The 20,113-nt window shown below is 37.8% G+C and overlaps 1 long non-coding RNA gene across 4 annotated transcripts in view; it reads right to left on the reverse strand.

Annotated features, from left to right (window-relative positions):
- Positions 1-20,113, reverse strand: part of LOC118598053 — a 185,284-nt gene that overhangs the window by 124,729 nt on the left and 40,442 nt on the right. For 2 of the 4 annotated variants that reach the window (XR_004947128.1, XR_004947127.1), the window contains exons 4-5: positions 2,464-2,548; positions 1,913-2,153 (exon numbers count right to left, since the gene is read on the reverse strand). The exons of 1 other annotated variant lie outside the window; for it this stretch is intronic. This is a non-coding gene — a long non-coding RNA (uncharacterized LOC118598053). Of the gene's footprint in view, positions 1-1,912; positions 2,154-2,463; positions 2,549-5,864; positions 6,666-20,113 lie in introns of those variants that run through there. One more of the 4 variants, XR_004947130.1, reaches the window with a different exon arrangement.

Raw genomic sequence — 20,113 nt, forward strand, 5'->3', positions numbered from 1 at the left:
TGATACATGACTCATGATACCAATAGTATCTCAATATGGAAAATATTGCAATAATCAACATATTACCTTGGTAATCTATGATATATAACTATTTTTACAACAAACATATATTTTATGTTCTTCAAAACCTTCATTCAAACCTGTAACCTTTCTTTAAACTTGTACCTGCGCTACTGTTTTTAGGCATTTGGTCTAAAAACGCATTGGTCCAGTGAAAATGGATGACTGTTTCGCTACAGGATCCTTACATTTCACTGTCATGCTCACACGAAGCGCCCCTTGGTGGACTTTTTTTTGCATTATTTAAAAAGAGGACCGGTATTTTTACATGAGTTTAAATATTGTGATAGTTTGCCGTACCGATATTTTGTCCCACCTCTAGTCTGCACCTGCCACAGGCCCTCGCGGTGCTTTGTTTTAATAAAAACAGTCGGATTCCCCTGGTCCCCTCCCTGGTCAAGTCAGATGCTAGGCACCAGCCGAGGCAGCCCACGGCTAGTGAGATCCGCGAGAAGGGTGTGCAAAGCCGCCGCACCTGTTATACTTGACCACAGCCCCCTTCCGTCAGACACTGCCCTGTGAAAGACTCAAACCCCAGACGGGGGAAGCGAGAGACCCCCATTCAGTATAGACTGCTGGAGGGGTGAAAGATTGGCCAATTTATGTATTCATCTTACAAATAAACCAATCGTGCACGAACCATGTGTAATTATTGCGCTGTTTGTAAGCAATTCATAAGTGATTCCTGTGTCAGTTACGTAAATTTAACGATGAATGTGTGCCCTGTACGCAATATAAAAATTATACATTGGTGGTATATGTGTGAAAAGCCTGTTAGACATAGGTGGAACGGTCCTGGAAAGCCCAAAATTTGAGCATTTCTTGCAAAAATCACACACAATTGGATAAGATTTACATAATAATTGTGTATAAACTAAGTAAAATACACATAAATTGCTTAATTCTACACAGACTATAAATTTTGAACAATTCAAATCTGAATTCACATAAAGACCAATCAACGGACATCTGTGCATAGTGATGAGTGCAAGAAACACTCATGAAATCGAGAAATCACAAAAGTTCATATGTGGAAAATGCGCAAAATGTACGTAGTGGGTGCGTGACACAGCCTTAAACCTCCCTTCCACACAAAAACAAATGCACAAACACCCCCAACACATACACAAGACAACCAAAACATGTAGGCCAGACCAGTGACCATAACAATCAACATATACTAAAAATGAAGATCTACTTCTGTGAAAAGACCAACCTGAAATCATACTTTATGCTGTATGGATACGACTTTTGTGAGGCATCCTGGGTTTGTTCTTTGAAATCTCATATTGCAATTGTCCAGACATAGTATAAACTTGAAGTATGGAGTGTATATTAGGCTTTTGAAGTTCAGCAGTCGTCCTTTCTCATTGCCACTGCAGGGCCTTTTTGGACTCTAATTTCACCATGTTCCACAGCAATCTTAAGAGCTTAGCGTCAATAGAACTTTATTTTTGTCATTAATCAGACGGAATATTCCAACAGCCTCATTTTCATGTATTTATTTATTTAGCATCTAAAATTATTCTTAGAGAAATTCTATGATCCACGTCCAAGAAAGGAGGTTTGATCTTTGGAGTGAATTTTTCCAGGAAATTCACGAGGTTTTGGAGCAAAAGAAGGAAGGAAGGAAGTAAGGAAGTGTCCCAGAAAAAATAGAAGTCCTTGGTGGCATTACTTTCTAAAGAAAAGAATAAAGCGAAAGGACAAAATCTGTTTTTTCTTGCTGTGTAAACATCAAACCACTGTTGTGACACACGCCTCAAATGATGAATGCAGACGGAAATCTGACTTACGGGATGAGAAACACTATTTTTCTTCTCTTTTTTGAAGATTTTTCCATGAGCCTCACCTGCCCAGTTCTGCATCCAAATCAATTCTCCTTCATTCCTCACCGCAGATCCCACTCTGGGCCTCAGATCCTTTTCTGCCAGGGTGCTGAGCTGTCCATCATTTGGCAGACTTTAATATCTCCGACAGTAATTGAATGGGTGCTGCACGCCGGCAGTCTCCTTCATTTATATTGTCCTGTGGACGCCTGAAGGTTTAGCATGGTCGGGCTGTTCTGGAAGTCCAAATGGCTGTAAAGATTTCTAAAGGTGGAAAAGAAATCTTTATGAAAAGAAATACTTTTTTTTTTTGGCTTTACTGCAGTTTTTTTTAAGAAGTCAGTGAAGGACTTTTCCAACTGTCAAATACTTGTTGTTAAGCTAAATGAATTTGTACATAGGCATGTTTTTAAACAGCTCACCATTTTTTAACTATAAAGATTATTGTTGAGGTTTTTATAGAAGCATATACGACATTTAAGTATGAAACATAAACTTGGCATTGTAGTAGTATACACTCACCGGCCAATTTATTAGGTACACCTTGCTAGTACCAGGTTGGATATCCTTTTACCTTCAGAACTGCTTTAATATTTGGTGGCATAGATTTGAAGATTCCTTAGATCCGTGGTCCTCTACCCCGGGGTCATAGACTGGCACTGGTCCGTTGGCCACAAACAGAAAAAAATTAATAAATACGCTAACCTGACATTATTTCCATTTATTTCATTTTCTTAAACTATGTAAACTTTTATTGGATTCTCTTCACAACTTCCATATTTGTTACGCGACTTAAACCAACTATCTGGTTAACTGGATTGCTAAGCTAGTAGCCAAAGCTAACAACTAAAACCAAAAAACGTCTTTGGAAAGTTTATTCGGGGAGAAAATGATTAAACTGAAGAAGAGCCTTCAACTTCCAATAACAATAAAGCTGCTTTTTACAGGCAAAACCAAGTGTTTTTCAAGTTGTTGTAGCATGCAGTTGTGTCTAATTCGCGCAACAGATTCAACTGTTTCACACACGCAGAAAATGACGTTGGAGACAGTAATTTCACGTGTATGTTATATTTAGAAAATATCAGTTTTATGATGATTGCGTCAATTTATTTTGTTTTATTTATCCATCACACCTTAGAAGTTGGATGTAGCTGGAGCTAGCGTCCGGTTGTTAGCCTCTAATTTGACGTTAAAGGTAAAGTTCAAACATTTTACAAAGAATGAAGATTAAATCAAATGAAGTTGCTGATTTGTGGAAACTTGTAAAAAGCACATTTGAGAGTTTTCCTATAGCAAGGCTAAATTAAGTAGGCATCGGTTCATAAACTTAAGAACAGAGAATGTTCCTTTCTGTTGAAAAAAATACCCAACAAATGAGGATTTATGTAAAGACAAAATATGAATCATCTTTTTGCCCTTGAAGTCAGAGCCTGGATTGAGTTAAAATATATAAGAAAAAATGTTGTTTCTTTTATGGAATTTTTTTAAAGATTTCTACATATCAGCAACTTTGTTTCATTTAATTTTCATCATCTGCCTTTAGACTTTTTTTTTTAAACAAAATTTCTTGTAGTAGGAATGTATTTTGAAATTTTTTTTCTTCATAAACCGGAAGTTTAAAAATGCCAAGTTCTGTCCCATTTGGACGGGTCCATGAAAAAAATTGTATAACTTAAACCAGTCTTTAGCCTGAAAAAAGGTTGGTTAGATAGTTAGGTCAACACCGACATGATAGCATCCAGTGAAGTCTCACTCCTAGTCGGGGTGCCACTTATGAGTTTTGGTATTATGACACTGTACCTTCTGAATCTGTCACATGTATCTTTCACTTCCTTTTTTTTTGTTTATTTTATGTCAGGTTATTGACTGTCAAAAAAGTGACAGGAATAAAAATACATCTTAATTAATCCATAACTTACATATTTATTTAATTGACAATAAAAAAGTTGTGACAAACCCTTAATATTTCCCAAAACAAACTTTTTGATAGTGAAATTACCAGGCTATGATAGATGTAAAAAAAAACTGAGTTTAAACTGTAGGAATCATGAAAATAAGATCAAAGAGCACTTCAGATCACGAAAAAAAAAGAAAAACCTCTGCCAGTCGTCTTTTATCTATAATTCAAAATTAGTTCTTTGGAGCAGTTTGATCAAACACTAATAAATGATTTGACCAAGAGTAACAACAAACTTCATCAATTAAACAACCATCTTACATAAACTTTTTACTTCCTCAGTTCAGAGTCTGAATAAGAGGAGATTATAAAAAAACAACATAAGGGTGAACCAGATAGATTAAAGCAGTGTCTTTACCACTAAAACTTTTCTAAAAAAAATAAAAATAAATAAATAAACTTGCACTCCTTGTGATTTTGTAGTATAATGTCCTATAGCGTAGCCGATTATTAAAGTAATTGTATATTTTGTGCATGAATATCCAATATTGTTTATACTGGGGCAAATAGACTGATAATTTTTGTAAGAATTGAGAGTAAAGCCGCCATTTTGGATTTTTCTTGTGGCAAATATGATTTTCTAAAAGAGTGGATTCTAAGGTACATCCACGCCAAACTTGGTGCTTGTACCATAATGCAGAATTTGTCTAAAAAAAAAAAAAAAAAACAACCAAACTGGCTCCGCTATCAGCCACATGCACCTACAGTATATGAGGATTGACTTGTACAAGTGCTTGTGCAAGTACTTTTTTGGTTGTTCTGGCCCATAGAGGGTCATTGAGAAGTCGACGCCTAAGGGTTAGAGGGAGCACAGGTGTGTCCTGTACCATATTTTTTGGAGTATAGGTCATGGTTTTTTGCTTAGTTTAGCTAGAGGTCCGACTTATACTCAGGAGCGACTTATTTGGGACTTTTTTTCAAACATAAATATGCTCATATTTTGTTCTTTTCCCTCTAACAATCAGTTACTCTTTAGCAGTTGTTTCCCAGTTTTCCCCATCAAAAATAAACATGGATCAGAATCTGTTTCCTTGAACTTTATATTTTTCTCATTTGCATCAGATGCAACTTGTACTCTGTAGCAACTTATACTCCAATGCAACTTAAACTCTGAAGCAATTTATACTCTGAAGCGACCTATACTCCAATGCAACTTATACTAAGATGCAACTGATACTCTGTAGCGACTTATACTCCAATGCAACTTATACTCTGAAGCAATTTATACTCTGAAGCGACCTGTACTCCAATGCAACTGATACTCAGATGCAATGTATACCCTGGAGCGACTTATATTCCAATGCAACTTATACTCTGGAGCAACTTATACTCCAATACAATTTATACTCTAGAGTGACTTATACTTCAATACAACTTTTACTCCTAAGCGATTTATGGTGCGATGCAACTTTTACTCCCAAGAGACTTCTACTCTAGAGCAATTTATACTCCAATGCTATTTGTACTCTGTAGCGACTTATACTCCAATGTAACTTTTACTCCTGAGCGACTCATGCTCCGATGCAAGTTAAACTCTGGAACAATTATTTTTAAGGGTAATGTAAGTTACATTCACTTATGATGCTGTTGTGTGGTGCCTCACTTCAGTCCTCGTAAGGCGGGCACACTGGATCCTTACGGCTGCGTGCCACTGTGGATGCACGGGCTGCGAGCGTAATACGTAAGGACCTGTAGGATGCCAACACGAAGTGCCCTTTGAGTTTCTGATTTCCTAATTTGTAACAGTCAGGCTGCACATTCTGAGCACACATTTATTGCTTTAAGTGCACTAACGTCCTTTGTACAGTGTACAAAATTCAGAGGGCTTAAAAAATGAAAAAAAATCTTCATTACGTTTAACCTACTTGATATAATTGTTTAGGTGTGATTGTGAGAGTGTATGTGTGTGTGATTGAGGCCCTGAGACAGACTGGCGACCTGTCCAGGGTGTACCCCGCCTTCGCCCTTCAGTAGCTGGGATAGGCTCCGGCACCCCCGCGACCCCGAAAGGGATGAAGCGGTCAAGAAGATGGATATAATTGTTCGCTACAATCAATCCTCTTCAACATGGCCATAGAAAAAGTGTTCATGAACATGTTCTCTCTACAGGCTCAGAAAATGTTTCGCCCAAGTTTGTCCATGTTTTGCCCTGGGACATAAGGCAGTGAAGGAACAAAGAAGTATTTTAAGCTTAAATTCAAACTTATTCTTTAACTCTTATTTGTACATTTTTACATTTGGGTTTTTATTTGCTCTAAAGCCACTAAAGCACAGATTCACAGCAGCAAAGTAAACTCATCACTGTACGATATAACTGTGATGCTTTGCTGATAGCATTGCAGAGGAAATCCTCCTTAAGTCCACCTTTTGCCAAAGAACCTCTTCAGAACCTGGGGAGATGTTCCCGGGACGACGGGGTTTGGCAGCCAGCTGCAGCGTTACAACGCCATACAAAGCTGGGGATCATCTTCTACCCAATCGTAGCTCATTTCCACATTGTTGCACACGGTGATGTCTCGCTTCACCGCCTGAAAGGAAGAGCCGCGGTCTCCCTAGTAACTGAACAGGTGCTGAACAGTAGACAAACCCCTAACCACATAAAAACACACGTAGACACATAAATCTTCCAGGATTTTGATGCTCAGCCTTCGCTTTCGCCCTGGGGAGGGCCAGTCAACCAAGGAGGCTTCTCTGTTTCATGCTCTGTTAGGTTGCTTAAGGGCTTTTTATGACTGGCTCCTGCCTTGCATTGTCCAGAAATGAATCCCTGATCTTCCAACTCCTAGGGAATACAATTGTTGAAACCAAGAAGTGCTGTGCTAAAAGAAAAAAAAAAGAGCCTCGTTAATAACATTTATCTAGCCTTCATTTGGGAAAAACAACATTGGTGGAACGTAAAAAAAAAGTTTGCTAGAGCAGGAAAAGAAACAAGCATCTGTCTCCGGACACAGTGAGTTGCCATGGTGACAGCTCCACCGAGGGTATTGGATAATAGACAGGTTCGCATTGAGATTTCCATTAGATCATGTGTGATCACCTCTCATTCTGCAACATTTAGGACAGATCTTACTTAGGTAAAATGTGTTAATCATAGATACTAATTATATGGCATATTTTATGTGTGTGTATTTATACACACACACACACACACACACACATATATATATATATATATATATATATATATATATATATATACACACGTCTTTCAAAGTGTTTGAACATATTGGACTCAATTGTTCCCATCGCTTGTGTATTACCCGCTGTATAACTTGGCCTTTTTACGTTATAGTATAATAAATCTCTCAATACAATTTTCCAAGAATAATTTGAGTATTGATTTATTCAATATATAAACGATTTCTTAATGGTATAGGTCAGTTTGATTTTGCATCCCGCTGCATTCACACTAGACCAGATTCCCGTGGCAGAGGCATTGAGTTTTAATGTTGAGTCAATATGCATATGTGGTCCGAGGTCCTGCAGCATGATGTGGGCGTCAAGTGAGATGAGCATCGAACAATCAAGGATTCTGCTTTGGGCACATGACGTTTTCAGTGACTTGTTCAAAGGGTTGAAAAAAAAAAAAATCCAATATGGCCGCTAATGCTGGGATTTTTGTCCTGAACTTTCATCCATTTCCTTAACCTGCTGCGGCTGCAGAGTTGCCGGAGACTTTCACGGTTACTGTTCGGCAAAAGGCGGGATACACCCTGGACAGGTCGCCAGCCAGTCAAAGAGCCCATGGAGCTGGAACAATCGAGGTCACTACGCTAGTGTGGCGACAGTGTGGCGAGCTCCCTGCTGCCCAGGCTGCTGGTCCTTAGGAAGTGGAGCTCTCTACATAGGCTGGCAATTAGTTGCTTGGCAGACAGAAAACCGCCGCGGGTGCCATCGTAGCGGACGCGATCGCAACAGCCCCATGGGCTTAAGATGTTTTTCTTATTTTCATCAAGGCAATAGTTAAAAGATTCTCCAGTTATATTTTTATTTTTGGGTTAATGCTTAAACTAGACCACAGAAAGACAGAAGTAACAGTTAAAATGACGAATAAAGTCCAGAAAACCGGAGTAGTTGTGGCGTCATCAGACAGAGTGATCTGGTTGGATTGTAAATTAATTAATCAATTTATTGTTACAGCCCGAATAGTCATATATGTCTTTTGTTTGTCTTTTTCTTTTAGTTTTTCGTATTGTTTAAATTACTTGAAATAAACCAATTCTAACTATAAATAAAAAAAAGCTTATTTTTAGTGAAAAAAAAAAAAAGAAATAAAAAAAAAAATCTAAAAACCTGTGTTGTTTTCTAGTACATATTTTCTGCAGTTCATTAGAAATTCACCTCTGAGTTGTGGCCCGCAGATACAATCTTTTTCGACTGCATCTTTTTGTCTACTCCTGATTCACAGTGAGTTGAATAAAAAAACACTAAGAAAAGCAATTTTAAGTTCAATTTTCTTTCTTTTATCAGAAAAGTGCCACAAAAATCGTCAAAAAGAAAAACAAAAGCACTATGTTTATTAAATTAGGTCATGAGGTACTCATGCTTGATAGATTTCAGTTGTTCTAACTTCTCTCTTCTTGTGTACTTCACCTCTGAGCAACTCGTAGTAAAACACGATCATCTCGTTAGACCAAACAACGAATTTTCATCGGGTAATTACTGCCCGTCACTTTCGGGCGGTGCATCTGGAGTTTGGTTACAACCGGGTCACGGCACGCATCTCCGGCTGTCCCTGTCTCTGTCGTGTCCCCGGAATGAAGGTCGAAGAGAAAAACGATGCACATCTTTGACCCATAATGGACTGGGGGAATGGCTCCGAGATGGGCGGCACTTTTTCAAAGCCCTGGGTTTAATTTAAGAGGCCGACTTGCGATCATTTCTGCGGCTCTCAAAGGGTCCGCTGTTACATTATAGCCCCGCTGTGCTCCTACAGTATGTGCAATTAAACTTGTTTTTATTGCATAACTGATTCAGCCAAATTTAAATGTACTCCAGTAATGAGGCCCACTAGTAATTAGAGACAATGATTGCATTCAAACAGACTTGAAAATTGCAAACTGATGAATGCAAGGACGTTAACCGGCTTCAAATTAAGCACATATTTATTCCTTTTTTCCACGATGGACTGGTTTATATCAAGTTAGATGAAAGAGAAGCGACAGAGTGATTTAAAGGAGCAAAGGAACATTAGGTCTTAAGAGACCTGCAGTAGACTTTAGTCGGGGGAGGGGGAAAAAAGGAGATAAAACATGGTGGACGGAGAATGTGCGAGGTCCGATCAATATTCAAACGGCAAAATGAATCTTGACTAGAGTGAGAACTTCTCATCAAATGGGAAAATAAATTGGATATGAAAGATGACCTGCCATAAAATCCGATTTCCCACAATGCCATCTGTCAGACAACGGCCCAGGAATAATGACAACGGCTAATGAAAGTTGAGGCCTGGTTCGGCGGTGGTTTAAATCAGATCCTCTGTACAGCTGCCTGGATGTGCTGACTCAGTGGACTGTCCTCTAACCAACCCGGCAGGATGCAACGAAACAAAACAAAAAACAAGCAGCAAGGTCTCAACATCCATCTTGATTCCAACGCGCTCAAAAAGTGGATGTCGGGGGATGGGATATGTTTCAGGAGCGATATGTGGTCAAGACAGGAGAGGCTCAAGAAAATAATAGAAGTAATGACTGTAAGTCTACACCTTTACTCTTAACTCACCTTTGCTAAATACAGAAATTCAATAACCTCTTAAGACAGAGTCTTTAAATCCACGAGAACTTAAAAACGTGCAACAAAAAGGCATCCTTTAGGTTGTCAAACGTTTTCAAAGCTAACATATCAAAATAAAAGCTCAAACATTTTCTAAAGTGCATCATCAGACACTAACAACCAAATGTGCACAAATTTGCATATTTGAGAACTTGCGAACATATCATGAATTTTTTTGCTAAGTGCTCACTCCAAGTATTGTCTTTTAAAGAACCACTCAAATGAAAATTGTGTTTTTAAAGTGTTCTTGTTGCATTTTTCTCATAAAAGAGGAACCAATGTAAAATAATGTATGATTAAAACTGTATTTCTTAGTATTTCTTAAATCAAATCAAGAGCAGGTGAAAACTGGATGCTTGAAAAAGCTGAGACTAATGACAGTTACTGAAATGGGTGTGCCAAAGTCTCCCCATCCTCACTCGCACTTAAGTGTGTGAGACACAATGAGTTTTCAACACCCGTGCTGTACTGAATTGTGATTCTGGCTCAAAACTGTACGACTGGATTGACTCATCGTTGTTTTTGCACCACCAATGTTAGCTTGAGGCTATAAGCATGCAAACAGAGCTCTCGGCGACAGGGAGGGGTTTTCTCCGCCTCCGCCTGGTTTAGGAGGGGCTGGTACTATGGGATAAGTGTTTTAAAAGGAATGCTCAGAAATGAATAGATGGATAAAAATACCAATTTGGGGTTGCTTTTCCATGAGGAATTAAAAATATAAAATAGGTAAAATTTCAAAAAAGTTGATTTTGCCTGATATAGGCTTTTAAAAAAGACTAAAGGTAAGGTACTAAAGTACTTTTTAAGGTACTAAAAGTACTAAAGATGGCTTTTCAATATAGTGGACCTACATACTGGAACTTTCTGCAGAAAACAATTCAGCTTTCAAAGCTCATAACTTTGCTGTAGCTTTTTAAAAATTAATTAATTTTATCCTGTTTTATCTTTTTTTGTGTATTTTAATTCTATGACATGTCTTGGGTGTGTGTAATTTTTGCCTCTTGACCAGGACTCCCTTGAAAAAGAGATCAGGTGATCTCAATGGGTCTTTTTTTTCCTGGTTAAATTAAAAATAAAATAAAACTTTGTTGTCTTAGGTCAGATATCTCCAAAGTCAGACTCATTGGCTAAATGCGGCCCACGTTCAAATTTTGAATGGATCCTTTCATAAAATCAATATTACGAGGGTCCTAGCAGTTTCTAAAAACTGTGTACGATTTCTCTATTGTGGTCGGCTAAAATACATGGTAGTTAACCTGTGCTAACACCTTTGTGCAATATTTCTATTACACTTTCTAGCTCATCTCTAAATGGTCAACAGTAAATATGTAACAAAGGTAAAAGTGAGGGCTAGTACTTTCCAGAAAAGTAGAAAATGGCACATTTTTGTCTAAAATGCCAAGAAACCGTCTGTTTTGATGAGTTCAATATCTAAAGGGACTACCAAACAAGACATGCTAACTACGACAAACTAACTGGGGCAAAAATTTGACGGTAAATTGGGTAGAAATGCATTTGTTTTCTATGTAAATAATAAATAAACAAATAAATGTTCAATAAATAGTTAATTCATATTTAATAGTACTAACATAGTTCAAAGAATGTCAGATCAAATGTTTGGTCATCAAATATTTTCCCTAGGGATGTAGAAAAAATTAATAAATTGATCCGCCGATATATCACGATACTTCATTTGGCCATACTGGTATCAATTTACAATGCCGACATGGAGATATTTCATTAAATATTTATATTGGCGTCCTTCAGCGTCTTACTTTTAATTTTTCCCCTTTTTTCTCATGCTGAAAAACATTGTATTGTGCAAATCAGACCATGTTGGTTGTTCCCTTTAAGAACGAATATTTTGTAATTTAGAAAGAAAAGCACCTTGAATTTGCTTGGGTAAATGGAGTTGTATATGAGATATATTTGCAGTGCTTAAAGTTGTAATTATTAACTAAAATTAATGTTACAATTTTATTACGATTAATGAAAATGCAGGTAGTTTTTTCCAAGACATACTTTTCAGGTACAGTCTTGGGATCTATCATGATACATATTGCGTCACGAATCGGGCATCGCGATATGTATCGTATCTCCAGACTCTTACCAATACACACCCCTACTTTTCACCTCACCAAATCTGACCCTCTTTGCAAAAAGTTTGTATATTATGCAAAAGCTCTAACATTTACATACTTTTTTGAACTTTTAACATTCTTTTTCTATAAATTAACTGTATATAGTGTTTATCACTACAGTTGAACTACACAGCTTTTTTTACAGATGAGATATTTAATTGTGTTTTTCTACAAAAGAATTCCACATTTTCCATTGTTTTCTTGTTCCTATGGCTTTAAACTCGTACAAAATAGCATGGTACTCAGAAGGTCAAGCTGTCAGGCTTTTCCATATTTTTTCAGCTTCCATTAGAGGGGCGACATGACATGTAAGCACCAACAGAATGTTAGAGATGTGTATGCCTTAATGCACTGCGTTTTTAACTCGCTGGATTCTAGAAAATTTAGAACCTTGGGGGCGAAAACTGCAGTGCATGTGGATGTCTTTTCAAAGCTGTGTATGTAAAGTTAATGGCCTCTTAAATAAACTGTCAATCCTGCCACTGCCTGGATTTTTTTTTTTACTGCCTGAATGCACAAATCTTTTTTTTTCTTCTTTTTGGGCCAGCGATGAAAAATATTCCTCCACTGAGTGAAAACTACTGCTTTTTGTGTTGTCTTCCAATCCCCACTCACCCCAACCACATCCTCAAAAAAGCATTAATTAAAAATTTGATTTGATTTAGTCAGCTTTCAGTTCTGGCAAGGAAAAAAATAACAAAAAAAGAAGGATTTAGTTTTGTTTTTTTTGGTTTCCAAGGAGGAAGGTTACCAATGTCACCAGACGAAAGATTTGAGATTTTACTGTCTCAGTCAAATATATGCACTGCTGTCGAGCCGTCAGCCTAAATTATGGGGCGATGTTTGCCCGTGCCAAAAGAGGAATTAGCAATATTGAATCCGGAGCTGAATATTGAAGAGCTCACAGAGTTTCTATTGTTAAACCTAACAGCAACTTTAGAAGCATTTAGAGACAAAACACTAAACAGCTTTTTTGCATTTTTATTAGACATCTGAGCACTCAGAGTAAAACACAGTCCAAATCTTAAAAAAAAAAAAAAAATTCTATTGACAAAAACTGTTCCAATTTTTTTTGAATATGTTGCCCCATTTCAGGGGCTCCCAAAAATGAATTAATTTTCATTGACATTTAAACAGGTAGCTGCAACCAAACTATGAAAGAATTTATTCTACAGCTGGTTATTCTCTGGAGAAAAGAGTTTGCTAATGTAAAGGCAAAAAAAAAAAAAATCAACATCATCTTGGGTTCTTTCTTCAAGTCCTAGTAGAGTGAAAACAAATGAATGTAAACAAAAAAATGCAAATGACCTAAATACTTCATGTATTTCTTAAGGTGGGTTCCCACCGAATGCGATTTAGGTGGCGCTGCTGGGCAGTTTTAAAGTTAAGTCAATGATACAGACGTGAATTGAGGTATTCTGAAGTCCCACAGCGCAATTTGAGTGATGGGCGCAACACAGCGGTCTGGCAGCAGCTCGATTTGAAATTGTGAATTAGCTGCGCAGCAAAAGGGGCGGGCCACGCGAATCGCGATCGGTGTGAATGCACCTTTAGGCATTCCAAACAAAAATAGTTAAGACATCTTAGTGTTACTAAACGAACCACGGTTGTGCAGTTAAAAAACTATTTCCAAATAACAATCTGACAATTATCGTAGTTTTCTAATAAGTCCGTTCTTTTGTATCGCTTGATCAGGGGTCGGATTTCTTTATAGATAAAAGAATAATTTGTTATTTTCAATTTTTCTTTAGCGGTTTCCCCGCTAAATTGCAACTTATAATCCAGTGTAACTTATATGATTTATTTTCCTCTTTATTCTGAATTTTTTGGGGTTTCTGCGACTTATAGTACAAAGAATACGGTATCTATAATTATACATAAGATATGTCTTCTATTAGCAGCCCCAGCATTTATTCCAAAAATTTATCAGCCGGCTCAACGTTTATTAGAGACCGGCATTTATTCCATCCCAGACAGAATGGTGATGGCAAATGGGTTCGTTTCCTGGTGAAATTTGGTCAAAAATGCACATATCACCAGACGAAAATTGTATTATGCTCTGATAAGCACTGGCTGTGAACGTTTCTTCTATCCTTGAAGCATCATCAGTCTCTGCATCAAAAATCCTCTTCACTGTAATGTGGATCATTTTCCTGTAGACATGCAAACATGTCCATCTCTGCTCAATAATCCATGTAGTACTAATTAGTTGCTTAGTTTCTTTGCAGCTCCAAGAAATCTTTTACTAATTTTGCCGTCTTCTCAATATCACCCATATGGTTGCGCCATTCTTGAATAGAATTCACCTCAAAATTTAGAGCAGATTCCTCACCAGAATGTTAGTTAGCGTAAGCCACCGCAAGAAGTTTGAACGCCACTCTGGCCCACAATGAAAATACCACTAACACCCGGGTCGGCACGACTGTGCACGGAGTGTGTCTTAAAAAAGTTTGGTCACTATTAGAGACCGGTGTCAAAAATAACGGACACTTGTCGGACCAGGTCTTTATTGGTGATCAGCGTCTATTAGAGACTGGTCACTATTGGAAGATATACGGTATATCATATTTACGTATTATCAAATAAAATTGCTGTATTTTGTGTATTTGCTGTTCATTACAGAGTAGGCAGCGAGGTGAGGCAGCAAAAAGCTCCATCCATCCATTTTCTAAAACTGTTTTATCCCTTTCGGGGCAGGGGTGTTGGAGCCTCAACCGGCCACTCATGAGCAAAGGCAGGGTACGCCCTGGTCAGGACGCCAGTCTGTCACAGGGCTCACATTAACACTTAGGGACAACTTAGAGTAACCAACTAAACCACCAAGCCCTAATTTAGAACTTTGCTATATCAAAGCAGTACCCAGATAGGGAGACGTTCAAGAAAAAGAGTGGTATAGATGGGACTGGATGTAAACATGTATCAAGTTGAATTCCTTGGATAGAACAAGAAAAAAAAAACAATCAAGAAACAATGAGATGACCCAATTCCAGAAAAATTGATGGCCCAATTAATAGGTTGATAATGAATTCAGTGATAAATGTACCTATCTGTGGCAGAGGCCCACAGGTGGAGATAAAAACTTAGCTAATGGCCGCTGGAGCACATCACTGTAGAAATGTGAGTATCTAGTGTTTATGATGCAATCCTGCTGCTTATCGTTCTTCAATATCGACATTGAACAAAAACTGTGGGAGAAATTTGTGACAAATCGTCAGTAACTTTAGAAATAACTTCGTAAAGAACCATTTAGATGCATTCTAACATTTAGTTTTGACTTGATTTGGACAAAAAAAAGCATGCTGAATGGATCTTCTTCAAGTCGATCTGCTGAGCTTTAATACACAAGAAAAAACACAAAACCTAAAACTTTCCTTCACTTAATATTCAAATTTCTTGTACTGTTTGTTCCATTGTGGCCAATGGATGTTAAGTACACAACTGTAGAAGTACACCTGATGGTTGTTCTGCATCATGTAGCAATTTTCAGCATCAATTTTTCAGCCTGGAAATCTTTAAAAACACACACTTTTCATGTGAAATATTCATGCTTCCCTTTCCTTTCAGTTTTCTTTCAGGAGTGCAAAAGTGCCGTATTGGTGTTATGATTGGTTGTAATTGGAGCGTGCGGTCTTTGGCAGACGATAACAGCCACGTCCAGTGGCATGATGGGAAAACTCTTGGGCGCACCCCCTCCAACAGCAGCACGATGCCTATTTTGGTTTGTGTTGAGGAGAGACTGGGAGGGAGGTGAAGAGGAACAAGGGGCAGAAAAACGAAGAGGTGTAAGAGACTCTTGAGAATCCGCCACTCAATGGCAGAGTTACGTAAAATGGAAATGTGAAATCCTATTCGTCTCTTGAGTAGCCCTTTTGTGTCCTTCCTTTAACCCACCTAACAGATCCTTATTTGGGAGGTAGAGTTTTCACGTCCTTGAGAATAACCTGCTTTTAATGAGCGCTGTGTAATCTTCTGCAGGACTCACTTTTAATTGACAAAAGAACCATCAAAGGCAACTTCATAGCTGTGACTAAGCGTAAATCATGTTTTAATTAAGGAGGATGTAAGGATTTCTTTCTTCCCTCAGTAAGGAAGACTTTCCCAATGGACTGCCTTCGAATTTCCTCAGCAACCCTACTCCAAATAGCTTAACTAGATGCTAATTGGAGGCTGTGCTAGCCAGGAGGAGGCTACGTTTTCTTTGAAATTTGTCTTTTAAGCAAAGCAACTGCCTTTTTTATTTTTTTTAAGAAGTCCGGCTCTGCAGGGAAGGAATTTTGCAAACAAGACGGAATAAGAAAAGGTACAGTGCATTGTGTCAGCAAATTGTTTGGGGCTTTGTTCATTTCCCCCCCCCCCTTTTATTTAAATAATCACTCTGAAAAGTAATTTCACTGTGCAACATTAGGACATGAAGCTATTCAACCATGAAAAATGGTAAGAGGCCTATTATTTCATCTAGGGGTTGAAGATTATTATTATTTTCTTGCATGCCAGAATATCTATCTTTGCTTTAATTGGAAAAACACACATACAAATTATATATATATACACACACACACGCACAGTGACACACAATATATGTATATACACAGTATACATACATTTATTTATTTATATATATATTCACACACAGATTATTATCTTCTTGCATGCCAGAATATCTATTTTTGCTTTAATTGGAAAAGCACACATACAAATTATGTATATACACACACACCAACACACAATATATGTATGCGCTGAATGGAAGCAGACTCCGTTCCCCGGCGCTTCCACGTCCAGTGTGAACCAGGCGTTATGTTTTTTAATAAATGTTTTTTACAAAGCATGATCAGAGGTATTTTTTGATGAGTGTGGATCAGTAACAGACATTCTTCAGCCACAGGTGTGGGGGAGACGAGGATAGTGTGGTTATCCATATTCGCGGATGTCTCAGGTCAATAAACCCCGTGAAAAAGGGGGAGCACTGTAGTGGTCTATTATGGTTCCAAAACACGACAAGGTGAATGCTACAGATAGATTCATCTAAGTTAAATTTACATTACTAAATTACATTTATGTTACTGAGTAATGGGCACATTTATTTTATTATTAGTATAGATCTCTAGACTTGTCCACGTCTCTAATATACATAAGCTTTATAGTTTGAAAACGTCAAAATAATTATTAATGTGTTGTTCAAACATGGCCACCACCATTTCCCATTGATCTTACTCCTTTTGTCCCCTGCTTTCTTCAAAATTATATTTTAGCTTCTCCTTTTTTATTTCATTAGTTTATCGCTTTCAGTACAAAAATAAATTCAAATCACCTTCTTTAGGTGACTGAATCCCCTAAACATGCACACAGCCGTCTTCAGGTCCCTTAGAGCGATCTATGAAAAATGAAACAATGAAGCTAAACCAAATTTCTTCCCAAAATCTCCAGGAAAAAAAGCTCAGACTGCTTCAAGGTACTTATTGATTTGTGTTCAGGTCTTCATGTCTCAGAGTTGAAACTGTGATGCACTGATAACTATGAATGAACGCCACAAATCACCACCCACTGACACTGTTATCAGTGTACAAGCTATTAGCATTTCATTTATGTGTATTGGGGCGTAGGTGGGGACAATAGGTCATCAGAGGCCCAGGTGGAGGAATTAAACTCGCAAATCACTTAGTGTCTGCCATTCTTACTGGCAGATTACACGTTCGCAATAAACACAAACTCATTAGTGTTTTGCACTCTGCAGCCTATTAATGTCTCCTAAGCCGAGACAGGAAATGGAGATGGGTAAAGCCTTTACATCTATTTTTTTTTTGTTGTTTTGGTGGGGGACTGATAGGCCAGGAGGGAACCAACCCAGCATCTGTTTGTAATCCAGGGAAATGGCTGAAATGGCAGCTGCTATGGCCTGCAAGTTATTTGATTAGACCCCTCTGTGGATCATTCATGCTGCTGGAGAGAGGCAAGGCGGAAAAAAAAAAAAAACATCAAGCAGCAAGTGCCCCGATATTTCAATAGGAAATCAGATTTCTTCAAGAACTAGTTTGACCTTTTGGAGAAAATGTGCTTTCTCTGCCGCTTTATGAACCATTGTAACAAGCAAACTGGAAACAAATGGTAACAGTTAGAAAACCAGCTTTAGGAAAAAAGTCAACGAATATATTAGGCAGTGATGTGGACTTTTACAGCGCCCTGTAAAACATAGCGGCTTTTTTGTGTAATTGGAGACATTTTATGAGTCTGGTTAAATCATATATCACTCCCATATTAGCAGGTAGGCTGCAATGGGGGCTGAGACAGGCCCCTCCCACACCCCTAGCATCCATTTTGTGTCCAACAGTGTAATACCCATCCAGAGTAAGGGGGTATGTTTGCTCGATTTAATAGGCCAACTTTTACTTTAGATTGAAGGTAAATACAAATAGCAGTTATTTCATGCAAATTTTTATTTTACCTTTAATTTTGTTGGGATTTTTTTTTTACTGGACTTCTCAACAACAGCAAAACCTATAGAAAACAGATCATTTTTTTATTTCTGTGGATGCTCAATTAAGTTTCTAGTATAAATACGGAAACATAATTTCTAATATTAATTTAATAATACATATAATAATTTCTAACGTCCCCAAAATGTTTTTGAATGGTGAGAGTGGCACCTCGACTGAGTTGAATCTACAGACCAGTCCACGAATACGGCTGTATGTTGAATTCTGGGAGAGGTCAAAGGTAAACGTCAACATTGACTCTACGTAGAAAAAGCACAACCATTGATCACGCATTGAAAGTTAAACTAGGGTGAACTTAGACAAATCAGAGCCTCGGATTTGGTAGTGACATGTGGATGGTGTCCCTTTTAAATTCACAGAAATGAAAACCGTTTGAAAATTGATCATGAAGGAGAAGTTAATAACTGCGGTTTGTGCCAGACCAGATTCATGACACCAGGTCTTAAATATATCAGAACAGAGCTGTAAAAGATAAAGCTTTTGAACAAGATTCACGAGATTTGCACTGCTTTGACATTTTGCACAAGCCTCTTCCAACTGTATGGCGGACATGTGCTAATAAACAGTAGAGAAAGAAATGAAAAGTCCCTCCCTTCTTGTCCAGTGTGAACACCATGGGATAAATGTATGTTCAAGAACCCATTTTTTCCAGGATGTATTACCCGAGTATTCTTGAACGTTTGTCACATACCTGGTGTGTTTGTAGCTTTAGAGGAGATCTTGAACTAAAATTGGCAAGGTTGAACTAAAGTAAAATGTAAAAATGTAGGTGAAAGGAAGAACAAACAAAAAAAGTAGTTAACAATTAACTATAATTGTTATAACGCAATGGAATATATATATATATATATATATATATAATAGATAACAGGCATGTTTGCAACACAGAAAACAAGTCTGTTATTCATCTTTATGTGAAAATGTCACTTTACACAACATTTAAAGAATAATATAATAAAATATGAAAACTCCTTACCACAAATGTGGCTTTTTAACCAATCAGGTAGAAGCCAACAATACCTCCCTTTACTAATTTTAGGTGTTTTTAATTTACTTGTGCAAATGATTTCCCCTTTTCACTCACAGTTTAACTAGACTAAAAAGGTTGAGAGCTGGATTTAGATAAAGAGACCTCTTTCCCACAATGACTTATGGAACAGGCGCCACATCAGAAAAACACATTTCACCAGCCCACCCAAGTACACATCAAATCCAGCCACTAATGAATGGCACTGCTAATTAGCTTTTTCTCCCCCATGCCTCCCACTCCCTTAACACGGGATCACAGTGTGGGTCGGCCATTCTCATTGTGCAAAAAAGGCTATTCACCAGAGAGCCCTTTACAGCTCAAATCACCAAGATGCCGGTGAGCAGCTTGTCTGATTAGCACTGATTATTCTCAAATTGGAGTTCTCCAAAACACGATGACCTCTGCTTTGTTTATTGATGGGATTAATCACAGCCTGACAGAATTAAAAATCCCACGTGAATTTCTTCTTTCCTCATTATTTTTGTTGGCTGCTGAGGTCAAACCCTTAATCCTGCCTAATTTTTTGCTGCATCCAAGTTAGCAAAACTTTTTTTTTTCCTTTAACAATTATTTGCAAAATCTTTGAGAGTCTGAATGAACACTGTTTATTTTGTATCTGGATTGTACATCTTTGTTGAAATCATTGTTTAAAATTGACAAATACTTTATACTTAATTCCTTGTGCTGTGATCTGTTTCCGGGATTTTTGACCCTTGTTGCCTTCATGCTTCCCTTTGGGATCGAAGGGTTGCTGGAGCCTCTCCCAGCTACTGTTCAGCAAAGGCAAGGGTAAAACCATTACCGGTCACAGAGACACACAAATACACTCC

This window comes from Oryzias melastigma, linkage group LG23 (genome assembly GCF_002922805.2).
Source record: "Oryzias melastigma strain HK-1 linkage group LG23, ASM292280v2, whole genome shotgun sequence".
NCBI classification, from domain to species: domain Eukaryota; kingdom Metazoa; phylum Chordata; class Actinopteri; order Beloniformes; family Adrianichthyidae; genus Oryzias; species Oryzias melastigma.